Here is a 12994-nt window from a genome sequence, read left to right on the forward strand (position 1 = left end):
GAGGAGAACCTTTTTGAGAGAGAAAGTATATATATAGCAAAAAAGAAAAGGAAGAGGAAGCATATATATATATATATACTTTCATCTTTCTCTCTCACTTTATACTCCTCTCTCTCTCTGTGTGCTTTTAATTTACCGGGCGGCAGGCAAATGTTTGCGCCACTCCCCCTTGATCGTACAACCCATTTCTGCCCTCTCGTTCCTCTTCACCATCCCTTGTCCTGGCCATTTTCGAATCCCCCCCGTTTGAAATCACCTTCTCTGCCCCCCTTTTATTCCCATCAACGGATGAACTACATATATGTACCTATTGACTGACTCTGACCATCGTTTGGATCATAACCAGCGCAGTAGTATACCACTATGACGATAATCTACCTATCTCGTTCATAGATATATATATAATATCGCATATAGTCAAAGTCCCTTGTTCATTAAATGAAGAGAGAACAAAAAAAAAATTATCACATGAGGAAAAAAAGTAAAGCCGTGCGGCTAATTCAATTTTGTACAAAGTGAATTTTTTTTTCCACCAATTGCCTCTGCTTAATTGATATATAAAAGATGGTACTTTGTATTTGCGCTGTTATCCTAAAAAAAAAAAAAGATAAACACATAAGTTTGGTAAAAAAATACAATTCTTTGAAATATATATGTCTTTTTATAAAATTTTATAATTAATAAAATTTATTTTCTTTATAGGAAATTTAAATAAAATAAGAAATAGAGAATTGAAGTTAAAAAATAGATAAAATAATCGAAACGAATTATTTATATTCGGAACGCATGAATAAGCTCTAAATCAAATATATATTTATGCTATAATTTGATATAGATTCTTATTCTTTAGAATATTAATTTTGCAAAAAAAATTTATTTCTTCGAATATTAAATGTTTTCGAAAATGCAAATGGTCAAAAATTAATTTGACGGAATTTTTATTTAAACGCGAAAATTAATTTTGCCAGAAATTTAATTTTATTGAATTTCAATTTGATCGAAATTTTGATTTTGTATAGAATATTAATTTGGCAACATATTAACTGCAAAATTAATAATATTCTAAAGAATAAGATTTCTATCAAATTATAATTTTAAAATATTTTGTTTAAAGCTTATATTCATGCGTTCCATTGTTTCGAATTAATAAATATATTTATCTCTTTTTTTTAAGATTTCGAAAAAAAAATCATTACGCAATTATAGTATACTTTCATAATTTTTTACCTTATGAATTATGAAATTAACAACTGGTGTAAATCATATCTGGAACACGCAGTTTATCGATGGGCGAGAATTTGCCATAAAGATCTGTGTTTACATTTACGTGCGGTATATGATTCTTTGTAAATTAAACTTCCGCCAGTTAATTATTCACTCATCTGAAAAATAAAAAAAGACGTTATTATTTTAAATAATAGTTATTATTACACTATATATAGTTAATACAATTATTTTAAAACATTTTTAATGTTTGAAATTAAATCTTGCTTTTTTAATTAATGAAAATTATTTAATAAAATGATTAAGAATAAAAAAAAAGAATTGTGAATAAAATAAATTTTTTTCTTAGTTGTAAAATATTTAGACAATATTCATGGAATGACAATCGTAAATCCATCACATATATTTATGAATTTTTTTTTTTTTTTTTTTGAATCGAACATCGTTCTCACGATAAATAATAAATGAAGAATAAACATGACGAAATCGTTGTAATTTAAATGTAATTATTTCGTTCACTCATTACACAAACTTTTTTTTTTTTATTTTCAAGCACACGATGAGCTTTCCAATGTCCGGTCTTTAGTTTCCGGTCACGTGGATTGACGAAGGTATATAAAAGAAAAAAAAAGAGGGTCAAACGCCCTAAACGTCTATTATGTGTTCGTATATCAAGACAGAAGCGCGTGGCTTTTATTCATAATTATATATGTCGCATAACCCCTTATATATACTTATTTTATAGATGATCCTGATATTTTTATCTCTAATTCTTTCACAGAAATATTAATAAATTCCCACCCAAAACTTTAATCAAATTTTGTATCGAAATAAATATATATATATATATATTTAAATTAATATTAATATTTATAAATTTAATAATTTCTTAATCTTTCAATTTTGTGAAATTTTTTTTTTTTGAATTTTACAAAATTATATAATTGCATCGAAGGTATAAAAAATGTAATTAAAATTTTTTTTATCTACAAAATATTCATTTTCACATATATTGTATATATTTATATATAAAGTATTTAATGGTATTTGAAATGAGAATTTTCTCTAATAAATATTTGCATTGAAAATATTTTAATTATTAATAAATATACCAAGATATACACAACTAGGGAAAGAATAACTTTCGAGCAAACAAATTAAAAACAAATTAATCTGATCTATTTATATGAAAATGACAATTGTTATACTAATAAAAAAAAATGTATTTATAAAATATAATTTATGCAAAAAAAAAAATTATAAAAAAAAAATTCTTTTATTTTACGTCTGATAAAATAAAAATATAAAATCAAATTTTTAATTGATTACTTTAATTATATAAAACTATTTTAATTTATATATAATAATTTCGTTTTATAAAAATTCAGTTTATGGAAATTCTGTGAATATAAATTCTCAATATGGAAATTCAATTGTTAAATAAAAATTCTTCGATGTGAATATAAAAATAAAAATTTTAAATTAAAATAAATTTTGCAAATTAAATATAGAAAGACAATAAAAAAGATTTTTAAATCTCATGCTTAAAAAAAAAAAAATTGGACAATTTTCTGTGAGAAAAAAAGAGTTAATAAAAAATTTACCTCGATGCTCGTATAAAATCTTAAACATTGTAACATCAAGGAAAGGACACAGGAGCTATAATATTGAGACTCTCCGAAAGAATGGCTGTCTTTGAAGCATCATAGAGTAAAGGATTTGAGACGTTGGGAATGAGAAGAGATATATATATATATATAAGGGTTTGGGGGAGGTTTTGAAGGTGGTTTTTCACAGAAAAGGGGTAGACAGCAGCAGTCTCCCTTTGAAGTGAAATGGTTAGAAGATGAATTCGGGCGTTCTCTGAGAGAAACGACGAGAAGAGGCTTCTGTCAGAGAGTCCTCGCGTTTCTAAATAGAGAAAGGACTAAAAGCAGTATATATATATATAGCACAAGAGAAAGACAGAGAGAAAGAGGTAAAAGTTTATTAATTACGTGTGGAATTAAATGAAAAGGGGGCTCAACGAAAAGACGCTATAGAATATGCGGCGACAAAAATCATTTTTTACTCCATGATTTTTTAATCGATATAATTATCTTTTTTTTTCCTGTATAATTATATAATTTCACAACAAATAAATTTTCTAAAATAAAAATTCTACCAAATTCGCAAAAAATATAAAATTGACTTTCGAAAAAAAAAAAACTAAAATATATCAAACAAAAATTCCTGTAAATGGAAATAGAGAACTAAATTTCGCCTTAACGAAAATACAAACTCTCTAAATCTGAATTAGTAAAAATATTTACTAATTTGAATTAGTGACTCACTTTTTGCTTCTGAATTAGTTAAATTTGACTAATTGTTAGTAAAAGTTACTAATTTAAAATTTAAAATTTATTTATTTATTTATTTATTATTTATTTATTTTTCTTAAATTTTACTAATTGTTAGTAAAAGTTACTAATAATTAATAAAATTTTACTAATTCAGAAGCAAAAAGTGAGTCACTAATTCAAATTAGTAAACATTTTTACTAATTCAGATTTAGAGAGAAGAAATCTAAAATTTAGGTCAAATAAAAATTCTGTTGAATATAGAAATAGAAAAAATAAAATTTTCGTTTAAATAATAGAAAGAAATAAAAATTCGGAAAAATTAAATTTTAGTCAAAATTCAAGCCAAAAATTGAGAAAAAAAAATCAATGAAATTTTTTAGAAAGAATTTTATAATGAAATAAAACAAGTACGTCATTAAAAGACAATCATGCGTCAAATATAAATGCCTCTAGCTATATATATATATATGAGAATCACATTATTATATTATTCGAGTCTTGTTCTGCCTATTCATTTTTAATTTATTCTGCACGTCAGTGGTATGTCAAGGGGTAGGGTTTTGTACGGTTTGTCCTCCTGTCGATCGTTGAATTCAACCTTGGGCAACGTAAGTTATTATACTGCAATTTCATGGAACGGGGGTGGTTATAATAAATGCTTGCCTCATATATATATATATATTGTCGACGCATCATCGTCTATAATACACAAGCTTTAAAAACGGACCAAACGAATAAACTCCCTTTCTACTTTCGTTATGCTCACTTAGCACCACCAATGTTTTAATTATGTATATATATATATATACGTCGGATGTCATATTAAGTGCATCATTGTATGTGTCAATCAACAAAATTTTATATATTTTAAAAAGTCACTTTTTAACCGCACACGATTCATTATTATTATTATTATTATTATTATTATATATAACTGCATTAATTTGAAAATCATTATATATACTAAATTTTCAATTTTATTTTTATTTCAATATAAGTAATATTAAAAATTACTTTATTTAATTATTATTATTAATTATTTGAAATATAGTGGCAAAAATTATATTCAAAATATTTTCAATGGCCATAATATAGTAACCAAATCCATTTATTTCATTTAACCAAAAATTTAAATATATAGAAATTATTGGTCCAAATACAATTAAATTAAATCAAATAAAATTAATTTTTTCAGTTTAAATTTAAATTAATTTTAAATTAATTTTAAAATTAAATTATTTTAAATCAATTTTAAAGAAAAAATTATCATATTGTAATTGAATTTTGTTTCGAAAGATATGAAATGCAAGATTTTTTCATTTCTGCGCGTTAAAATATACACCGAAACCTGTCTCAATAACTTGAGTTTCAGTGAATTAAAAAAAAAACCCTTATTTTGTATTCAATTCAATATATAATTTCGAACCGAAAAAGAAATGAGTTGAACAATATTTTGAATTAGTGGCAGTCTGCAATTTAGAGGACTCGATTAAACACACATATATATGTATATATATATAGGAAAAGCTCGCCGCATGAAAATGCAACGAGTCCCGCGGTCTGTATCCCTTCCTTTTCATCCTTTCATCTCGTTAATGATTGGCTGCAATTTGGCAGCTAAAAATACAATCAGCTCTCATGAAAAACACGTTAAAAATAAAGCATCAGTCGTTTGAAATTGAAACCGCACAAAAGGGAGAAAGGAATTGGTCAAAACAAAGGGTTTGAAAAGTCAGGATATGTGTGCGGTTTTCAGGAGCAGATTTTATAGAGAAAAGTTTATATATATATATATATAGGAATTTGTTTGTATGTGCGGTGAACTTAGGATGGGTATATTATAAGAATATTTGCAACCAGAGACACCAACATGAGGGATATATATTTATATATATATATATATATATATATATATAGAGAGAGAGAGAGAGAGAGGAAAGCACCAAACTGGAGGAATGAAAGATGAACGAATTCGTGAGCATTAAACATGGTGGCTCGCGCAATGGTTGCGCAGTAGCTGGGCGTTACGCGGGCTGCACCATCGACCAGCCAAAGCTAACTATAACTATATATACTCGCAAAGAGAGAGAGAGAGAGAGAGACCCCAGCAGCTACCCCTCGTCATATTCAATTTCATCTTCCTATTCCACTCTACATCCAAATATAAGCCATATTTTGTCTAGTCCAAATTTTACAACGCATCTATTATCTAAAAAAAAAAAAAAAATTCATTAGTATAATTTTCAATTTTATTCCGAATTTTTTTTCAAATTTTTATTTAATCAAAAATGAAATTTTCAATTTGTTTAAAAAATTTTCTTTTAGCCGAATTTTTATTTTCTATTAGCATTTTTATAGAATTTTAATTGAATTTATAATTTATTATTTAAATTAATTTACTCCAATTTTGCGACGCATTAATATTTCCTTAATTAAACTTGTCGGAATTTTTGTATAGGGTCGTATTAAAAATTATTGAATTTTAAGTAGAATTTTAAAAAAGTAGATTTTATAATGAGCTCAATTTTAAATATCGAAAAATTTCTAAACAATAAAATTCTAATTTTGTATAAAAAATTCTCTATCTTAAAAATTTCAATAGAATTTCGGTTAAATGACATAATTCTATTAAATAAATTCGATATATTATTGAAAATCTACTTTATCACAATTTAGTTGCGAATAGAAATTTTTCGATATTAAAATTCAAATAAATTTAATTATTTCAAATGAAAAATTTTTTATATTGAAATATTAAAAATTATTAATTCACCTGTTTGTAAATAATGCAATTTAAGAATTTTTCTGTTTTTCCATATACTTGGGGGAAAAAATTCAATTAAGATTATATCCACGATGAAGTTCATTTTCTAATTCTTTCTTGATAAGAACTGCAAAATCGCGATGAAATCTAGAAAAAGAAAATAATTAAAAATTAAGCAAAATTTTTGCGCTTTATTAATAAACACCATTTTAATTGCCACCAAATCAAATTTTTTTATCAAATTTAATGGAAATTCCGTATAAAAATATTATGTGAAAAGGAAAATTTAGTTAAATAAAAATTCCCCTAATTATAGAAAATTTGGTTAATTAGAAATTTGCATAGAAACTAAAATTCTACGACAAATTGAAAATTCCGTTTAATAAAAATTACGTCCCCAACAATGGAAATTTGGTTAAATATAAAAATAGACAAATAAAAATTTTGATAACTGGAAAAATATATACCTTTAAAGAAAATATAAAAATTCTCTAAAAATGGGAATTCCAACCAAAAATTCAGTGAATATGTAGCTAATTTAAATAAATAAAAATTCGCTCATATCAAAAAATATTATTTGGAGAATACGCCCCGAGGAAATAATATCGCGCGCTTTCAATTTTAGATCCCGACGGCGGTGGGATATATTGTGTCGCAATGACGCCCTGCTCGCGCTTTACAGGCGCGAAGTGTAAATCGAAATATATCGTTTTTCATTCCGTCAGTGATCTCTCTTTCTCTCTCTGTCTATGGCCCTTTTTCAAATCCACAGTGTCGAATTCGTCATTTCCGCAGATCGGTTGAATCCGACAACGAGGGCAAATATACGCCGAGGACGAAAGTAAACGCAACACTTTGATCGTCCGTCGCGCGCGTATATATATAGGTATATTTTAGCCAAACATGATGTGCACGTGTATATTTATGTGTACCGATCTCTATTTGAGAGTGAATGCACGTACTTGGACAATTATGCGTTATCTGTGCCCACACGACGTGACGGGTGTTTCTGGTCACCCGATGTATTGGCCTAGTCAAGTTCGATATGCTCTCTCCTCTCTCTCTCTCTCTCTCTGCTCTATGGGGAGGTTCAGTTGACAAATCATTAACTATGCATCGAGCTGGCCAGCAAATACTCGTTACTAGTTCCTCGCCTCTGCTACTGTCGTGGTTCATCCCCTTTCCCTCAATATTTTTTCCATCTTCTCCTTATACCATTCCAGGCATTCTTCTTCCTTAAACAAATAAATAATATATATTATTTCTATCAGTCATTTTCAATTCTTTTAAAATTATAATTATTAATTATGTATCAATTAAGATACAAGTGGCAATTTTATGTAAAAATTATTTTTAAATTCAATTATTTTCAATATTTTATTGTAATATATATAATTAAATTATGTTCTGCGGCTATATGAATTAGTCCACTGGATTTTCCTCGGAAAAGGACTTGTGGTTTTTTGACCCCCCTTCCACCATCTCTTCAAAATTGTCCTTTAATCCTTAAAACGTAGGAAATTAGAAAGGGTTGCGGTCTTCCTCATATTCTCGACCACAAATCTACAGACATGTGTGTGACCAGTGTCGCATATATTTAAATATAATAAGCCTTCTACTCTAATATTTATCAAGTATTAATCTCTCTAATAAATTGTATTTTATATTTCAATATTTGTTAACTAAATTAAATTGCCTTTATATTTAATTTAACATAATCTCCATTTAAATTATAAATTATTTTAAATTAATTAGAAAATTAAATTAATTAAAGTTGAAATTATATGATACAATTTTAAAGCACTTTTAGACTTTGGATCGACTTTAAGGGCATAGGTCAAAGTCGATGCGATTTTCCCATTGAGGCTCTAGTAAAAATTACTTCGACTTTGACCTGTCCTTAAGGCAAAAAAAAAAAGTCGATTTTTATTTTAAAGACATTTAATTTAATAAATATTTTACTTTAAATAACTAACACGTTATTAGATATTAAATTAATTTTATTAATTCTATAATTTATTCGAATTTAAAATTTTGTCATAGTTTTTTTATTTTGATGGTCAAAAAAAAAATTTCAGAGGCAATATTTAATCAAGTTTTACAGATTTTTAAATAAAAACTTTTTTTAAAAAATAATTTTTGAAGTTAATTTTCGTCAGACTGTAATAAAATTTTACAAAAATAATTTTACAAAAATTTTTGGATTTTTTAAAATTAATTGAATATTTTCAAAGATTGACAATTTTGATTTTAGAAATTAATTAAACTTCAAGTGAATTTTAATTAAAAATATTTTTTTTTTAATGATTTCACTAAAAAATTTATTAGAAATGCCAGATAAAAATAAAATAATTTGAAAGCAATTTTTAAATGAAAAATGATTTCATATTATTTGAGTTTTCAAAGAATATTATAAAAATAATTGAAATTAAAAATAATTATAAATATTAAGTGATTTTAAATTAAAATTTTTTTAATAACTAGCAAAATTAAATGCGCGCAAGCGCGCCAAATTGAGTTATTAATTGTTTGTTATAAAGAAATTAAAGATAAACTAAAATGATTCTTCACTAAATTAATTATTTTTAATAATAATTTTAATGAAATACATAACAAATTCAATTATATCAAAATTATTTTTCAATTAAAATTTTTATGAAATTTAACAATTGTTTATAATTTAAAAAAAAAATCACAATAAAATTGAATTTTTTTTTTTAAATTTCAATTCAAAATAAACTAAAATTCAATTATTACAAGAAATTTTAATTCAAAATCAATTAAAAATCCAATAATTATCCAAAATATCAATTAAAATTCAATTATTTCCCAAAGTTTTCAATTCATTTATTTTCCAAATTTAAAATCAAATAAAATTTAATTATTCTCAAAAATTTGAATTCAAAATTAATTGAATTTTCAATAATTTGAATTTATAAGCATCTAAAATTTAATTATTTCTAAAATTTTCCATCGAAAACTTTTTTTTTTGAAATTTAATATTTTCAATTATAACTCTAAGGAAATTCAATTATTTTTAACTATTTTAATAATATTCTTTAAAATTTCAACTATCTGAAACCATTTTTTAATTAAAAATGATTTTCAAATTATTGTCTTTTGTCCGCATTTTCTAATAAATTTTTAGTGAAATCATCTAAAATTTTAATTACAAAGCACTTAAAGTTTCAATTAATTTCAAAAATCTCAATTTTAAATCTTTGAAAATTCAATTAAATTTAAAAAATATTTTCCAAAAATTGTTTGATAAATTATTTTTAGTTTTGGTAAAATTTAATAATTGTTTGAAAATTAACAATATCTTTTGAAATTTAATTATTTCTAAAAATTTTAACTTTAACCCTTCGAAAAGAATTTTTATTAAAAAAAAATTTTTTATTTAAAAAACTGTAAAATATTTTTGTTAAAATAAAAAACAAATCCACTTTTTTCTAGAATATAAATCGACTAAAACGACTTTTTTGTGTCTTTAAGTTGATTCGAGGCCTGTATTTTTATAATTTATATTTAATAGGTATTCGTTGGCCCCTGGTACCTTAAGAATTAATTTTTAAAAATTCAGCTTTGAATTTCCGAATTTGGAATTTTAATGAAACTTATTCCGAAATTTGGAAACACAATTATACAACTTTGGCAAAAATGAGAAAAAGAATTGTCAAAATTTGACACGTCATAAGATTATTATTCAAAAAAACATGTAAAATCAGAAAAGGCCAACTTCAAGTTAGGATAGAAGGACAGACCAAGCATTTTATTATTATATAATTTTTTTTTAAATTATAAACAATTATTAAATTTCATAAAAATTCTATAATTGAAAAATAGTTTAAAATAATTGAATTTGTGAAAAATTTCATTAAAATTATTTTAAATATTATTATAATTTAGTGGAGAATAATTTTTAATAATAAAAATCGAAATTTTTTTGAAGTCAATGACAAATCTTTATATAGTTTGGATAATTCAAATAATTTTCTTATTATACAACAAATTTTTTTTTTTGTGTGTGTTGTGATTTTATCCGCACACAAAAATATTGGTCTGATAATAATTTGTGCTACAGTGGCAATGTATATATATATATATATATGACAATATGACTAAACACTTCTATAAAGTCATAGCGCACACAATTCACCAGTGCTGGAAGAATGAGGATGATGTTAGTATTTTAAGCCTATTTAAGTGTGTTTGTCGTATAATATTGACATCGTACACACCAGCACAGAACGAGTACATGTATATATATAGAAATCTCATATACACGCAAATGTTCAATGAATACGTGTACACGAATACAAATGTATTTTCAAGCCCATACATATATATATATATATATATTTTCACATATACACACGAACAAAAGCGTTGCGAGTATAATATATATACATATATAGTAAAGCCAACGAGTGAATCAATGTGTGCTTGGCAAACGACGCCCGGCGTCGTGACGCTCGCGGTTAGAGAAAATGCAAAATTTTGTGTGAGCTTTCTCAACACTCAAGAGTTCATCTATCCCTTTTTTAAATCCCCACATTTTAGCCAGTTACTTTTTCAAACATTTCCCTTTTTTTTTACTGATCATTTCAATTGACAAATATTTAATTATTTCGAATTATTGAACGTTTTTTAATTTATAAATTTAGATAAAAATTAAAATTCGAATCAAAATAAAAATTTACATTAAAAATCAAACTAAATATATTTAAATCGAATTATATTCCATAAATGAATTTTTATAAATAATTATGAATATTAAAATTTAATAATTAATAATTTAATAATTTTGTAGAAAGACTATTGATTTATCTAAACTGAAATATATAAATGTGTCCCCCACTGCGTTTTGTATTAAGAAACTGTTGCTTCTTAAATAAAGAAAAGAAATGAAAGAGAAAAAGAATCTGAGTATTACGGAATAATTTAGGGGGTTTTTTTTTTTTTTAATGTGTAACCGGTCTGTTTACATATTTGCATCAACATTCTCCTGAAGTATATGTACATTTGTGATGTTGGCGCGTTAGTATGCTATTCATTAAATGTAACAAGAGTCGATAGAGTGGTGCACAGTGGTTAGGGGCTGTAGACAATCTCCAAATATTTGCGAGCACAAATATCTTACCTAAACAGCAAAGTGTCATGACGAGCTTCTATCCGTCACTCTCCCGCGCGCCTTATACCAATTTCTCAGCAGAACCAGCGTCATCTCGCGAATTGACAATAATTCTCCAAAATTATAATCTCAAATGAATTTTGAATTTGATTTCACCATCAGCTTATCACATCTGTAAACATTGAATTCATTTTAGTTTTATCAAAAAAAAAAGAAAAACGAGAGAAATTCATTATTTTCCAATTGAAATTCCAAATTGAATCAAATTTTTATTTGCCCTAATTCTTATGTCTCTAACTTCAATTTAATTTCGCCTAATATTTATTGGTAATGTTTTCATCTAATTTTTATTTAGTTAAATATTTATTAGGCCTAATTCCTTATTTTAAATAAGAATTATATAAATATTAAATTAAATTTAAGAATTCTATCAAATGGTGATCAGGTTACAAAAGAATTAGAATAAAAAAAAATATGTTAATTAAAAATTACGTTTAATAAAAATTAGTTCAAATGATACGTTTAGAAAAATGATAAAATCTTATTTTCTATAGAATATTAATTTTGCAGAATATTTATTTATTCGAATATTAATTTTTCACAAAATGTAAATATAGTCAAAAATTATAATTTGACAGAAATTTAATTTCACAACGAATCTCAATTTTATTTGAAAATTAAATTTCTCTCAAATTAATTTTCGTCTAAATTAAAAATTCTTGCGTCAAATTAATGATTTTCGACCATTTGCATTTTCTATAAAAATAAAGAATTAATATTCTAAAGAATAAAATTTTATCAAATTATAATTATAAAAAAAAAATTTTTTTAGACCTTATTAATGCGTCCTTTGCCAAATAAAAATTAGATAAAATTTCATAAAAAAAAAAAGAATTTTGGAGAAAAATCATTTCTATTTTATTTCATAATTTTTCTTTGCTTAAAATTAAAATTTAACTTACAAAAAGGATAATAAAAATATTGAAAGATAATTTTCAAATTTGTTTGATATTTGGTATTTTATCAGGTATTTTGTTTGTTTTTTTTTTCTCTCTCTCACTTTCTCCGGAGCCACGCGTCTTTTTTATAATCGTTGCATCTTTTTAGTGAGATCGAAATCGACTTGAATGCTCTTTAACGGGTTTCCCGCAGTGACTATATATATATATAAATGGGTGTTATATAATTGTTTGCTACCCAGCATGGGGCTCGCACGCCCCACCTGGCACCTAGAGCCCCATTCATCTCAGGACCACGAGGACGCGAAGCACACTATATATATATATATGTATTCACGAGACCCATAACTTGGTCTATAATTTGTCACGATTACCAAAAGAGATTACTGGTGTCGTTGACAGCCTTTTGGCTACCGCGCGTTTTACAAGCTTCGCGCGCGTTTAACACTACAGGATTATAGTTTAGTATTATGTAGTATATATATATATATATATATATATATATACTTTCGAAAATTTATTCTTTTAAATGTTTACGATTTTTTTTGCAACAATGAAAAGGATCGTCTTT

General features: G+C 25.1%; 1 long non-coding RNA gene across 1 annotated transcript in view; it reads right to left on the reverse strand.

Annotated features, from left to right (window-relative positions):
* LOC127277122 (uncharacterized) overlaps nt 1-12994 on the reverse strand; it is a 79051-nt gene that overhangs the window by 6480 nt on the left and 59577 nt on the right. Inside the window, exons 11-14 of the long non-coding RNA XR_007842323.1 lie at nt 11474-11636; nt 7293-7565; nt 1228-1382; nt 308-591 (exon numbers count right to left, since the gene is read on the reverse strand). This is a non-coding gene — a long non-coding RNA (uncharacterized LOC127277122). The remainder of the gene's footprint in view (nt 1-307; nt 592-1227; nt 1383-7292; nt 7566-11473; nt 11637-12994) is intronic.

The sequence above is a fragment of the Leptopilina boulardi genome, unplaced genomic scaffold, assembly GCF_019393585.1.
Source record: "Leptopilina boulardi isolate dan_hultmark-lab unplaced genomic scaffold, ZJU_Lbou_2.1 LbouV2_165, whole genome shotgun sequence".
Classification (NCBI taxonomy): Eukaryota; Metazoa; Arthropoda; class Insecta; order Hymenoptera; family Figitidae; genus Leptopilina; species Leptopilina boulardi.